Source organism: Spermophilus citellus, assembly GCF_964194105.1.
Source record: "Spermophilus citellus genome assembly, chromosome: 12".
Classification (NCBI taxonomy): domain Eukaryota; kingdom Metazoa; phylum Chordata; class Mammalia; order Rodentia; family Sciuridae; genus Spermophilus; species Spermophilus citellus.
In genome coordinates, this window is record NC_138198.1 from 74,756,786 (window position 1) to 74,771,728 (window position 14,943).

The window sequence follows — 14,943 nt, forward strand, 5'->3', positions numbered from 1 at the left end:
AAATTCTGTATAGCATTTTATTTTAAAAATATATTGCAATTTATTCATTATCCTATAAATGGACTTTTTGATTGTTACTAGTTTGATATATTAGGAACAGTTCAGCTATAGATATTCTTGTATATGTCTTTTATGTCTTTGGGTGAATATGTTAATTTTGTTGGGTATTAATTAGGAATAGGTGTGTGTGTGTGTGTGTGTGTGTGTGTGTGTGTGTGGTGGAGGAAAGCAGCTCAGGACATCACCACCAAGAGGCAGAGAACTAGCGAGCTGCACTAAACAGAACAGAATATAAACCCTAAAGGAAAGTCCCCAGTGACTTACTTCTTCCAGTCACACCTACCTGCCTGCAGTTACCACTCAGTTAATCCCTATCAGTAGATTAACACACCAGTTAGGTTAAGGCTTTCATAACCCATTTCACCTCTAAACTTTCTTGCATCTTGCATCATCTCACATGTGAAATTGGAGGATGCCTCACATCTAAACCCCAACAGCTTTGTTGTTTTACCTTTGACATTTGGATCCATATAGTACATCTGGATTTCCTTTTGGTGTATAGGTTAGGTAGATATCAATGTTCTTTCTATACCACAGCCACCCGCTGATGTGTGTGCTGTCTGCATGGAGCTCATGTGCACCATCTGTGAGACTGTATAGGGTATTCATAGGTATCCATGGGTGCTGACTATGAGGGGATACATGGTGTGCTGGTGGCACAGATCCACTGGTTGAGAGGGTGAACAGGCAAGTAATCCTCTGGGATTTGTGGGTGGGCCTTTTGATGGAGTATGAAAACTGGTTAGAAGGATCCACTGATAGTGGTTGTGATCCATGTGGTCGCTGTGAGCTTCTAACCCTTGTCCTGCTCCCAGCTGCTCCCAATATTATTCAGTTGTGCTGATTTCTTCAGTGGTCTGGGTTAAGTGAGACCGATCTGATTCTACTGAAAAAGGCCCACAAGGCTGTGGAAGCTAGCAGTTCACTTTGCTCTTAGCTTCTCCAGTGGGAGAGATTGTGGGCCAAGACCGCCCCCTCTCAACACACAGCTGTGCTACCTTGGGGAAAGGAATGATGTAGGTACAGTGAAACTTGTCTTCTTTCGGCTCCTCAGTGTATTCATTCTCAGTATTTTTCTTCCTCATCAGGTTTCTGGAAACCCAACTAAACTCCAGGTCTGTCGGAAAGGTCTTTTTGTAGGTAAGTATTTGCCAGAATTGGTGTTCCTGTGGAGATATAAGGTGTTCTATTATCTAACTTATATTCTTCCCCTTTTTAAAATGAACTTTTGCATCCATGTTTGTAAAATATTGGTCTGTAATTTTCTTGAACTGTCCTTGTCAGATTTTGAGACTAATATTATTGGTTTATAAACAGATTGAGATGGATATTTGTTTTCTTGTCTCTGGAAGAATGTGAGTTTTGTATTAGTTCTTCCTTAAGTATTTGGAAGAATCACCTGTGAAGCTGTCTGGCTTAGAGTTTTCTTTATAGGAAGTGATTGAGTGATTCAATTTTTTAATGAGGAAGAAGTATTCAGAATATCAACTTTTTCTTTAGCTTGTTTTGGTTTAAAAAGATTGGTACTTTGAATGTAATTTGCCCCATTTATTTCTGAAAAGTTGTTTATGATGTGTTATATTTTTAATATCTATAAGGTCTGTAGTCATGTTCTCCCTACCCTTGCCTGACATAGGGTGTCAATTTGTAGTTTTTTCAGTCTTGCTGAGAGTCTACCATTTTCTTATTTATTTATTTATTGGATACAATATCTTTATTTATTTTTATGTGATGTTAAGGATCGAACCCAGGGCTTCGCACGGGTTAGGTGAGCACTCTACTGCTGAGTCACAACCCCAGGCCCAAGAATTTATCACTTTCATTAATCTTTTCAAAGAATAAACATTTGACTTTGTTGAATTATCTTATTGTACATTTTATTCCCATTCATGGTTTCTTCTATTCATTATTTCTTTTTCTCAGCTTTCTTTTTATTTGATTTTCTGTTCTTTTTCTAGCTTTTTGATAAGGCTATAACTTTTTTTTCAAAGCACCAATTTTAGGTGCATCTCACAAATTCCAGTATATCATGTCTGAATTATAATTCAGTTCAAGATATTTACAGATTTCTGTTGTGATTATTCTTTGATCATTGTACTAATATCCTATTCAGTTTCCATGCAGGTCAGGATTTTCTATCTAAATACTTCTTACTAATTTCTTGCTTAATTTCATTGTGTCCTGGGAGTATATTTTGAATAACAATAATTTCTTTAAAGTTTTTTGAAGTTTGCTTTGTGACCCATCATATAGTTGGTTTTGTTAAATGCTTTGTGTGAAGTTAAAATGGATTTTCCCCTCATATTTTATTGGAGCATTTTAATTAATTATAAATAATGATTGGACTTGTTGTGACATATTTATTCATGTGCATAATATAACAATATAATTTGGTGAATATAATCCCCCAGAGTTTCCCTTTTCTCTCACTTCCTCCTTTCCCGTGGTCCCTTTTCTCTACTCTACTGATCTCCCTTCAATTTTCATGAGATCTCCTTTACTATCTTTCCCTTTTTTTCTCTCTAGCTCCACATATGAGAGAAAACGTATTACCATTAACTTTCTGAGTTTGGTTTATTGCATAACAAAATGTTCTCAAGTTCCATCTATTTTTCTGCAAATGATGCAGTCAACACTCCTCTTTATGGCTGTATAAAGTACCATTATGTATATATTATTGCATAACATAATGTTCTCAAGTTCCATCTATTTTTCTGCAAATGACGCAATCAACACTCTTCTTTATGGGTGTATAAAGTACCATTATGTATATATACTATGTTTTCTTTATCCATTCATCCATTGACAGAACCCTAGGCTGGTTCCATAGTTTGGCTATTGTGAATTGTGCTACTGTAAACATAAGTATGCATGTATAGTTACAGTATGCTGACATTTATTCTTTTTTTTTGTCTTTTTTTATTGATTATTTAAAGCATTACATAGTTCATGATATATCATCTTTCATACATTTGACTCAAATTGTGTTTTGAACTCCCATTTTCACCCCAAATACAGATTGCAGAATCACATCTGTTACATATTCACATTTTTACATAATGCCATATTAGTGACTGTTGTATTCTGCTACCTTTCCTATCCCCTACTATCCCCCCTCCCCTCCCCTCCCCTCCCATCTTCCCTCTCTACCTCCCCTGCTGTTGTTCAATTCTCTCCCTCTTTTTCCATCCCCCTTGCCCCTCATAACCTCTTATAATTTTGTGTATCATTGAAGGTCTCCTACCATTTCCATGTGCTTTCCCTTCTCTCCCCGTTTCTCTCCCCCCATTCGTCTTTGTTTACTGTAGTCTTTTCCTCCTGTTCTTCCTTCCTGTTCTGTTCTTAGTTGTTCTCTTTATATCAAAGCAGACATTTGGCATTTGTTTTTTAGGACTTGGCTGGCTTCACTTAGCATAATCTGTTCTAATGCCATCCATTTCCCTGCAAATTCTATGATTTTGTCATTTCTTAGTGCTGCATAATACTCCATTGTGTATATATGCCACATTTTTTTTTATCCATTCATCTATTGAGGGGCATCTAGATTGGTTCCACAGTCTAGCTATTGTGAATTGTGCCGCTATAATCATTGATGCAGCCGTATCCCTATAGAGCGCTTTTTTAAGGTCCTCTGGGAATAGTCTGAGAAGTGCGATAGCTGGGTCAAATGGTGGATCCATTCCCAGCTTTCCCAGGAATCTCCATACTGCTTTCCAAATTGGCCTCACCATTTTGCAGCCCCACCAGCAGTGTACAAGTGTGCCCTTTTCCCCACATCCCCGCCAACACTTATTGTTGTTTGACTTCATAATGGCTGCCAATCTTACTGGAGTGAGATGGTATCTTAGGGTGGTTTTGATTTGCATTTCTCTGATTGCTAGAGATGGTGAGCATTTTTTCATGTACTTGTTGATTGATTGTATGTCCTCCTCTGAGAAGTGTCTGTTGAGGTCCTTGGCCCATTTGTTAATTGGGTTATTTGTTATCTTATTGTTTAATTTTTTGAGTTCTTTGTACATTCTGGATATTAGGGCTCTATCGGAGGTGTGAGGGGTAAAAATTTGTTCCCAGGATGTAGGCTCTCTATTTACCTCTTTTATTGTTTCTCTTGCTGAGAAAAAACTTTTTAGTTTAAGTAAGTCCCATTTGTTTATTCTAGTTGTTAACTCTTGGGCTATGGGTGTCCTATTAAGGAATTTGGAGCCCGACCCCACAATATGTATATCGTATCCAACTTTTTCTTCTATCAGACGCAGTGTCTCTGATTTGATATCTAGCTCCCTGATCCATTTTGAGTTAATTTTTGTGGATGGCGAGAGAAAGGGATTCAATTTCATTTTGTTGCATATGGATTTCCAATTTTCCCAGCACCATTTGTTGAAGATGCTATCCTTCCTCCATTGCATGCTTTTAGCCCCTTTATCAAATATAAGATAGTTGTAACTTTGTGGATTAGTCTCTGTGTCTTCTATTCTGTACCATTGGTCCACCCGCCTGTTTTGGTACCAGTACCATGCTGTTTTTGTTACTATTGCTTTGTAGTACAGTTTGACCTCCGGTATCGCTATACCTCCAGATTCACACTTCCTGCTTAGAATTGCTTTTGCTATTCTGGGTCTTTTGTTTCTCCATATGAATTTCATGATTGCTTTGTCTATTTCTACAAGATATGCCATTGGAATTTTGATTGGCATCGCATTAAACCTGTAGAGAACTTTGGGTAATATCGCCATTTTGATGATGTTAGTTCTGCCTATCCATGAACAGGGTACATTTTTCCATCTTCTGAGATCTTCTTCTATCTCTCTCTTTAGGGTTCTGTAGTTTTGATTGTATAAATCTTTCACCTCTTTGTTAGGTTGATTCCCAAGTATCTTATTTTCTTTGAGGATATTGTGAATGGAGTGGTTTTCCTTATTTCCATTTCAGAGGTTTTGTTGCTGATATACAGGAATGCCTTTGATTTATGCGTGTTGATTTTATAACCTGCCACTTTGCTGAATTCATTTATTAACTCTAGCAGCTTCTTTGTAGACTCTTTTGGGTCTGTTAAGTATATTATCATGTCATCCGCAAATAGCGATAGTTTAATTTCTTCTTTTCCTATTTTTATGCCTTTAATTTCTTTTGTCTGTCTAATTGCTCTGGCTAGTACTTCGAGAACTAAATTGAATAGAAGTGGTGATAGAGGGCATCCCTGTCTTGTTCCAGATTTTAGAGGGAATGCCTTCAGGTTTTCTCCATTTAGGATGATGCTAGCCTGAGGTTTAGCATATATAGCTTTTACAATGTTGAGGTAAGTTCCTGTTATCCCTAGTTTTTCTAATGTTTTGAACATAAAGGGATGCTGTACTTTGTCAAATGCTTTTTCTGCATCCATCGAGATGATCATGTGGTTCTTGTCTTTAAGTCTATTGATGTGGTGAATAGCATTTATTGATTTCCGTATATTGAACCATCCTTGCATCCCAGGAATGAATCCTACTTGATCATGGTGCACAAGTTTTCTGATATGTTTTTGTATTCGATTCGCCAGAATTTTATTGAGAATTTTTGCATCCAAGTTCATTAGTGTCCCATGGATTCCGTTATGTTGTGTCTGTATTGTCTATCTCTAAGAATTTTTTTATTTCCTCCTTTATGTCCTCTGTAACCCATTGATCATTCAGTAACATATTGTTCATTTTCCATGTGATGCAGGATTTTTCCTTCCTTCTTTTATCATTGATTTCCAGTTTCATTCCATTATGATCAGATGTGGTGCATGGTATTATCTCCACCCCTTTATATTTACTAAGAGTTGCCCTATGGCATAATATATGGTCTATCTTTGAGTAGGATCCATGTGCTGCTGAGAAGAACGTGTATCCACTTGATGATGGTTGATATATTCTATATATGTCGGTTAAGTGTAGGTTATTGATTGCGTTATTGAGTTCTATAGTTTCTTTATTCAGCTTTTGTCTAGAGGATCTGTCTAATGGCGAGAGTGGTGTGAGTAACCTCAATACTGATTTCCACAGTGGTTGTTTTAATTTGTAATCCTACCAAGAGTGCAAAATGTTCCTTTATTTTCCATATCCTCTCCAGGATTTATTATTGTTCTTGTTCTTAATGGCTGCCATTCTAACTGGAGTGAAATGAAATCTCAGTGTAATTTTGATTTGCTTTTCCCTAATTACTAAAGATGTTGTGTGGTTGGCCTTTTTTTTTTTTTTTTTTTGAGAATTGTCTGGTTACTTCCCTTTGTCTACTTACTAATGGGGTTATTTGTTGGTTTTGAGTTTTTTCAGTTCTTTATATATTCTGGATATTAATCCTCTGTTAGAATAATAGCTATCAGGGCTGGGGCTATAGCTCAGTGGTGGGGTGCCTACTGTGCACGTGTGGGGCCCTGGGTTCAATCCTCAGCACCTCATAAAAATAAATAAAGATATTATGTCCATCTACAACTAAAAAATGTTTAAAAAAAGAATAATAGCTAGCAAAGATTTTTCTCCCATTTGGCAGGTTCTTTCTTCATGTTCTTGTTTCCATTGTGGTGCAGAAGTTTTTAATTTGATGCAATCCCATTTTTAATTATTGGTGTGTTTTCTTAGGCTTAAGGATTCTGTTGAAAAAGTTGTTGCCTGCACCTGTGTGTTGGAGTGTTGACCTTTCCTTTTCTTCTAGGAGTTGCATAATTTTTGGTCTGATTTCTAGGTCTTTGATCCTGTTTGAGCTGACATTCATTCAGGGTAAGAGATAAGAATCTAGCTTCATTCTTCTACATAGGGATAGCCAATTTTCCCAGCACCATTTTAACAAAGGTTCTCTTTTCTATTGGATGTTTTTGGCACACTTGTAAGGATCATAGTACTGTAGCTATGTAGGTTTGACTCTTTTCTAATCTGTTCCAATGGTCTATGTGTCTGTTTTTATGCCTCTACCATGCAGTTTTTGTTACCATAGCTCTGAAGTGTAATTTGAAGTTAGGTGATACCTTCGACATTCCTTTATTAGATGAAAATTGCTCTGGCCATTTTCATTCTTTTATTCTTCCAAATGAATTTCAGGACTTTTTTTCTAGTTCTGTGAAGAGTGTCATTGGTATTTTTATGGGGATTGCATTGAATCTGTATGTTGATTTTTGGTAGTATGGCCATTAATACAATTAATTCTTTCTATCCATGAACATGGGAGGTCTTTCCATCTTCTGAGATCTTCGATTTCTTTCTTCAGTGTTCTATAGTTTTAATTTTAGTGGTGTTTCATTATAGCAGTACTTCATCTCCTTAGTTAGATTTATTCCTCAGTTCTTTTTTTGTGGAAACTATTGTGAATAGAATTGTTTTACTGATTTCCTTCTCAGCAGATTCATTATTGCTATATAGGAAAGCTATTGTTTTTGTGTGTGTGTGTGTGTTGATTTTGTAACCTTCTGTTTTTCTGAAAATTTTTTATTAGCTCTAGTAGTCTTCTTGTGAGCTTTTTGAATATTCTAAGCATAGGATCATATCATCTACAAAAAGTGATAATATGACTTCTTTCTTTCCTATTTTTTATCTCTTTTATTTCCTTCTCTTGCCTAATTGGTCTGTCTAGAATTTGTAGTACTATATTTAATAGGAATTATGAAAGTGTACATTCTTGTCTTGTTTCTTATACTAAACAAAATACTTTCAGTTTTCCATATTCACCATGATGTTGTATACAGTCTTTATGTTGGGGTAGGTTCCTTCTATTCCTAATTTTCTTCAGTTTTTTTAATCACAAGTACATGCTGAATAATGTCAAAGACTTTCTCTGTATCTATTGAATGATATGTGATTTTTATCCTCAATTTTAGCTATGTGTATTGACTTGTGTATGGTCAAACCTCCTTGGAACCCTGAACCAAAATGATGTTATGATTTGCTAATATTTTATTAAGGATTTCTGCTTTTATGTTTCTCAGGGATATTGACTTGTAGTTTCTTTTCTTGATATGTCTTTATCTGGTTTTGGTATCAGGGTGATACTGGCTTCATGGAGTGAATTTGGCAGTGTTCCATCCCTTTATATTACATGGAATAATTTAAGAAGCATTGACATTAGTTCTCCTTTAAAGGTCTATTAGAATTCAGCTGAGAACTCATCTGATTTTCTGTGTTGGAAGGTTTTTATTGCTGCTTCTGTCTCATTGGCAGTTATTCTGTAGGTTTTTTTTTTTTTCTCAATTTGTCTTTATCTGGTTTTGGTATGATGGTGACACTGGCTTCTCTTCTTCACTTCATTACTCTGTGTATTCTAAAGAGGATATGGGAACAATTTTTGAGACCCCTCATAGATGTGGTATCCACAGCCTTTGTGTCAATTTTCTTTTTGTTGTAGGAGTAGATGTCTGTGAGTGGGACTAGAGGACTCCCCTAGCTGTTCCTGCTTGGAAAGCCTGCTCATAAGTTTAGGGTTTTCTCTTCTACACTTTGTATTAAAGTATTGCTGAAGTTTGAGCATGGTCAATTTGTCAATTTGGATCAAGGTATGCTGTCCATGGTGGGCTTTAGTTCAGCAGCAGAATATCTACCCTGTGAACTTATAGTGTCCCAGTAGATTCCCATCACCTCACAGAAAAGGAGGCAAGAGAAGCAAACAGTGTACATTGTTAAAGTACCAAGTGTCTACTATGACATTCACAACACTATCACAGAAATAGGGATGGCAGGGTCAGCGATGGCCAATAGCAAAAGCAATAAATAGCCTTTAACTAGATCTGGCATTAGAGAACAGGTGTCAGCTAAGCCACCCACAGTACTGATAACTGCAACATTATGAATTGTGGGATGGGAATTCTGTGAACCAAATAATTCTTTTTCTTTTAGTTTTATTGTTTTTCTTTTTTAAAATATACAATGGTGGAATGTATTACAATTCTTATTACACATATAGAGCACAATTTTTCATATCTTTGTATATATATGTTCACACCAATTCATGCCTTTATACATGTACTTTGTTTTTTTTGCATTACAATTCTTATAACACATATATACCACAATTTTTAATATCTCTGTTTGTATATAAAATATATTGACACCCAATTCAAGTCTTCATACATATACTTTGGAAAATGATGTCCATCACATTCCACCATCATTGCTAATCTCCTTGCCCCTTCCTTTCCCTCCCACCCCTCTTCCCTATCTAGAATTAATCTATTCCTCCCATGCTCCCCCTCCTTACCCCACTAAGAGTGAGCCTCCTTATATCAGAGAAAACATTCAGCATTTGTTTTTTTGGGGATTGGCATATGTACACAATGCAATTTTACTCAGCATTAAAACATAGTAAAACCAAATAATTCTTAAAGATGGCAAAAATGTAGTTTATTAAGAAAAAAGAAAATGTGCCTTAGAAGATAAAAGAATATTTAGAATGTTCAAAATGTGAACAGAGTGAAAATGGAAAAGATGTTTCAAGTGATGGCTATAAAGGAGAAGGAGAAAAAATAAAACTGAAGAGAGAATGAAAGAGAAAACAAGAGAATTTGGTATTAGAGGGAGAAGAAGGGAGAAAGAAATGAGAACCAAAAAATAAACAAAAAACCAAAGAAACAAAACTCCAACCTTTAAAAGACAAAGAAAAATGGTGATGGTAAAAAAAAAAAATGCTAAAAATGAGAGGACCACCCCCTCCCATGTAACCCTCCTCCCCCACAGCCAGGAACCAATCAACACAGCAAGAACACACACACACATACACACACAAAAAGAAGGAAAAAGGATTATTAATGAAAAATGAAAGAATTGCTTCTATTCAGGTTGTCAGAACTGTGGCTGAGGGTGGATGCTCCCTGCTTAGCCTGACTATCCTTCTTTTCTGTTTCTTCTTGGGCTTTGCACCCCTGAGAGTGAGAATGCGGTTGTTAAACCCTTTCTGTTTTTGTGTTGCTCACTGAGCTGTGCCCTGAAGTGACCTAAAACTGAAGCTGATTCAAATAGCTCTCAGCTTCCCTTCTCAACAGTGCACAGAATAGGACCCTCCTGGTAGCTGGGGTTTTGTCAAACTGGGGCTGCTCTAGAGTTCTGTGAGGGGTGTTTTGGTAGGTGGAATTAGCTCTTATTAGTCCTTTGGGACATTATTGGGTGGTTTCTGCTTTGGAGAGATTAGATCAACAGCCCCCTAGGGCCCAGCAGATAGAAATCTCTGCTGGGGGTCTGGATCTCAGGAGCCTCCCAGGAATTCTAGGGGGGTGGGTGGAAATCCTCCATGTACTCTGCTGCCCATGAATATGACCTTCCCAGCCTTAAGTCTCTGAATATGATCACACCCACCTGTTCAGATTCCCCAACCCAGTTCAGATGGTCACATGAGCCACCACACTCAGCAAAAGTGAGTGTCTGACTGGAATCCTCAGGTTCAGTCTTCTTTTGCTTATTTCACTCACATTCCCCTAGGTCCATCCTAAGATCACAATGGCAAATGTCTATGTGATCTTCTGGCTTCACTGCAGCAGCTGCAACATGGCCTCCTCAAGACGGCTCTCCCCTCAGCTCTGCACTGCCAGTTGAGAAGCACAGAGCACTTTTCAAACACCAGTTCACAGTTTAGCCTCTGGATACCTAAGTTCAGTTTGCTGTTCTGTTCCACAGATTTATCTGTGCCAGATCTGGTCATTGTGTTTCTCCTGTTTCTGTTATCCCTCCCCTCTGTGGTGAACCAGTGTTGTTCAGGTGTCCACTACTGGCTTGGTTCCCAGGTATTCCTTCTATTTCTTTGTTCAGTGTACCTGGGTTTCTGAGTCTCTAAGAGACTCTATATGGATGGCAGTGAATTTCAGTGGATTCCCCCTTTCACACTTCTCACCAGTGAGCAGTATTCCTGCTGCTTGAATCTTGAGTCATAGAGCAACTGGAAATGCAGTCTTCCTCTAATCCACCATCTTGACTCTCAGAATTTCCTTTGAGGTACAGAATGCTTCCTTGAAAAAGGAATTAAAGCTGCTTTTCAGGAGACAGTAGTGCTCTGTCAGTCACTCAGCTACCACCTAATTATCTGTTGAAATGGCTTTTAAAATTTATTTTTGTTGGTGCATTTTTGTATATGTTAAATTTTTTGGTTGCATTCATTGTCCAGCTCTTCTGTAGTCCTAATGAGTTGCTTTTTTTTTGATATATTTTTTGTTGTCGATGGGATCTTTGCTTATATGTGGTGCTAAGAATGGAGCCCAGTGCCTCAGACAAGTTAGTCCTGTGCTCTACCACTAAGTTACTGCCCCAGCACACGATTAGCCTTTTCTTCCAGGCTGTTGCCATTCATTCTTCACATTTTGATGGTATCATCAGATGATCCACTTGACAATAACTAGGACTCCCCTATTCCTTCTTCAGGGGACATGCAAAGGGTGTATTGACCACAGCCACAAAGGGTTATTAAAAGTTGATTTGTCAAGCTGCCAGAAGACACAGCCAAGTCTGCTTGGGCAGGCAGTGAAAATTACATAAGGACTGCTACCTGGCTGGCAGCAAAGCAGGACTATCTTTTTGAGAAGCATTAAACTGTACAAAATGTACTTTATCATCAATCAAATATGGCATGCTGTGGAATATATTATGGCCACTATTATCTGGCAATTTTATGCATGATGTTTTCTTTATTTTGGATTACACATAATATGCATCTTCTTGCATGATGAAAAGAATGAAAAGAAAAGACAAGTCTACTGCTTGACATTAATATTTGATGTTCAGGGTTATGAGGGAGATCATTGTAACATTATTGAGTGACTAGGAACATAAAGAGGCATAAGAAACCCTGACAGTGGATGACTGAAAGAAGTTGTCTTGTTTTCATTGATTTGCTAAGAATATGCTCCAAGTTATATAAGCACATAGGTGAGCATCTCTGTGGCCCCACCCCACATCCTCCCACTACCTGCTAATATTTTGTTTATAAACAGGTGCATTTTTGCACCAAAACTTTATCTCCTTTTGCCTGTACATCTACCAAAGCCCACTTATTTCTCATTATTATCAATTCCTACCTTTTAAAACATTAATTGATATGTTTATTTTGTGTCACCTTTTAATTCTCTTAAAGTTGTAAATGTATTTTCTTACATTTTTATTAATAAGAAGTCACTTTGTCTTAAATTGTTGTTTATAATTTTGTGAGTTCCCTTAAAGTTGGTCAGAAGGGCAAATGTAGGTTGGATTCACAAAGTAGGATATGGTCAATGAGGCAGAGTAATATTGGTATTATAATCTAAATCTTTCTCAGTATTTTAAATTGGGAACCAATTTATAGAGCAACAGTCCTCTTGCTGCAACTACCACTGCTTCATAATTTTTATTAGTCTGGAATATATCAGTTACAAAGGACAGAAACGTAACTCAAACTGACTTAAGGTCATGAAACTGAGAAGTCCTGGGTGGTTTTTGGTCAGGTATGGCTGTATTTGGGAGATCATCACCTTCAACATTCTGGTCTTCCTTCTTTTGGGAGGTGTATGACTTCAGTGAATCTCTCTTTTTACTTGGTGGCCTCTAAAGATCCAGCAGTACATTCTGCTCACACAATTCTGGAGGAAGGGTTGTTTTACTTGATAGCTCCAGTGAGAGTCCTAGAATTGGATATCTTTGGTTTTGCTTGGGTTACCTACTTATCTCTGAATCAATGACTGTAACCATGAGGGTGGATTATATTGAGTTAGTCCTTTCTGCACTAATTAGCAGGTAGTGGGAGAATTAGCAGGTAGTGGGAGAATTAGCAGGTAGTAGGGATTGATAGTAATGACAAATGAGTGGGCTTTGGAAGACCTACAGGCAAAAGGAGATAAGGTTTTGGTGCAAAAAGGATGCCTAATTGTTTATAAACGAAAGATTAGCAGGTAGTGGGAGGATGTGTCTGCCTTCCTTAGGACCAGGTGGACTCAGAATAGGCGCCCCAAAGTAAAAATTAAGTACCTGGACAGTGGAGAAGGACATTGGGTTGCCTAAACCAATAACATGTCCTTTTGGGCACTAAAAGTAGAAGCTTGGCAGTCTTTAGGACACACGCATTCTTCTGCTTATCTGAAAAAGTATTAGAAAGTAAAACCTACAGTGGTGAGTCTGAAATTAAATTCAAGAAAGTAATCTCTGATCTTGGCTTTGACTCTATCAGGTTTGTAGGGTAATATCATGTCCCTGCTTCAAGGTTTTGTCAGTTCAAATATGAGGGAGGAGAAACTGATGACAAGATAGGCAGGCAGAGTGACTGACCAGGTGGGAGGGTCAGGGCCCTTCCCTGGTAGTCAGGAGTTCCTTGTGCTGCTTTTAGGGCTGGAAAATAGGCCAGTTATTTTGCTCCTGGATTATGAACTTCTGGAGGGTGGGGACTGTGCTTGGATTTGCTTCTTAAACATTTCTCTTCATCTAAACCTCCTGTTAGATATATGTTGGGGCTTCTTAGTTTACTCTGTTTATTTTCTTTCATAATTTTTAGCATTTGATTTTATTGCACTTTATTGTGGGTGAATGTTTCAGCTCTAAATTCCAGTTTATCAGTTTTTACTTCTAAAATGTCTAAGAATTCAACATGAGTATAAAGAATTATTCTATTAAAAGAATTTGAACAATGTTCTAGTTTTGTCTCATGGAGTCAGTATTTTCATTTATTGCTTCAGGGTTTGTACATACTTGTTTTTAAGTCCCTCTTGGTTTTTCCTCTTATGAGGATTTTTTAGGTATCCATTCTCTTCTTTGTTTCTTCCTCTGACTCTTACGTTGGTGCATTTCCTGATGTGTTTTGTAGTTTAGTCTGTGAGCTCATCTTCAGTGAGATGTTCTTTCATGCAAGTTTCAGTCAGTGTCCCAGGTTGTTGAGATATTGCCACAGGAGTTTTTTCTCTCAAGGTTATGAGCTTTCTACATTGCTGGGGAGAGGGAAATGGACCCTGTACTTATGGTGAATCTTTTTCCATCAATTTAGTGAGGCAGTCCTCTTCCGTGCTAATACCTAGGCAGGCTTATCAGTCCTTAATCAAGATGGGCCAACTTTTCTTGGCTTTGGCTGTGTAGATCGAGACAGTTTTTCTTAGCTCAAAACCATGCATGTAGTTTATGACTTCAATTTCCAGCCCCAGATAGGAATAAAAAGTAAAGCCCATAAGGTGTAGGGACTGACTGAGTTGCCTCCATTTTCTCCTTGTTTCTCATATTTCTCTTTTATAACAATCCAGAGCTTGGATGTGTAATACATATATCTTTGTTTTATTTTTCTAGTATTTTTTTTATCTCGTACATCCGCTTAACTGACCTCTTCATCAGAAGACACCTAATTATGTTGTATTTTTATAACCCCCTAGTGTATTACATTGTATGAAGTGGCAATTCATTTATATAGACATGTGCTTTAGAATTTTTATTTTTTGTGCTTAGAAGATCACATATTTTTCTAATTAGAGAAAAAAATCATAAGGCTCACAGAAGAAACTAGAGCTGCTGTATAGAAAGGATGACACTTGAATTTGCTTTATTATAATATAAAATGTTTATAATACAAATTTTAAAAACACTTTCAAATTATATACATACATGGGAGGCAAAATTATGGCCCTCAATATCTATGTCCTATTCCCTAGAGCCTGTGAACGTATTATTGTTAGAGTTTGGATAAGTCGTATTGTCCAAAGGCTCACGTGTGAGACAATGCAAGAATGTTGAGAGGCAAAATGATTAGAATTTGAGAACTTTAACATCATCAGTGGATTATTTCACTGATTAATGGATTAATTGTGTGGTAACTATAGGCAGGTAGGTATGGCTGGAGAAGGTTGGTCACTGGGGGTGTAGTGTGTCTTTGGGGTGTATATTTTGTCCCTGCTGAGTGATATCTCTCTTTCTCTCTCTCTCTCTCTCTTTCTCTCTTTCTGCTTCCTGTTGC

At 37.3% G+C, this 14,943-nt stretch overlaps 1 protein-coding gene across 1 annotated transcript in view; it reads left to right on the forward strand.

Moving 5' to 3' along the window:
* L3MBTL4 (L3MBTL histone methyl-lysine binding protein 4) overlaps positions 1–14,943 on the forward strand; it is a 450,379-nt gene that overhangs the window by 62,917 nt on the left and 372,519 nt on the right. The window contains exon 2 of the mRNA XM_081263742.1: positions 1,149–1,200. The gene's annotated coding sequence lies outside the window, so the exon portion shown is untranslated. The remainder of the gene's footprint in view (positions 1–1,148; positions 1,201–14,943) is intronic.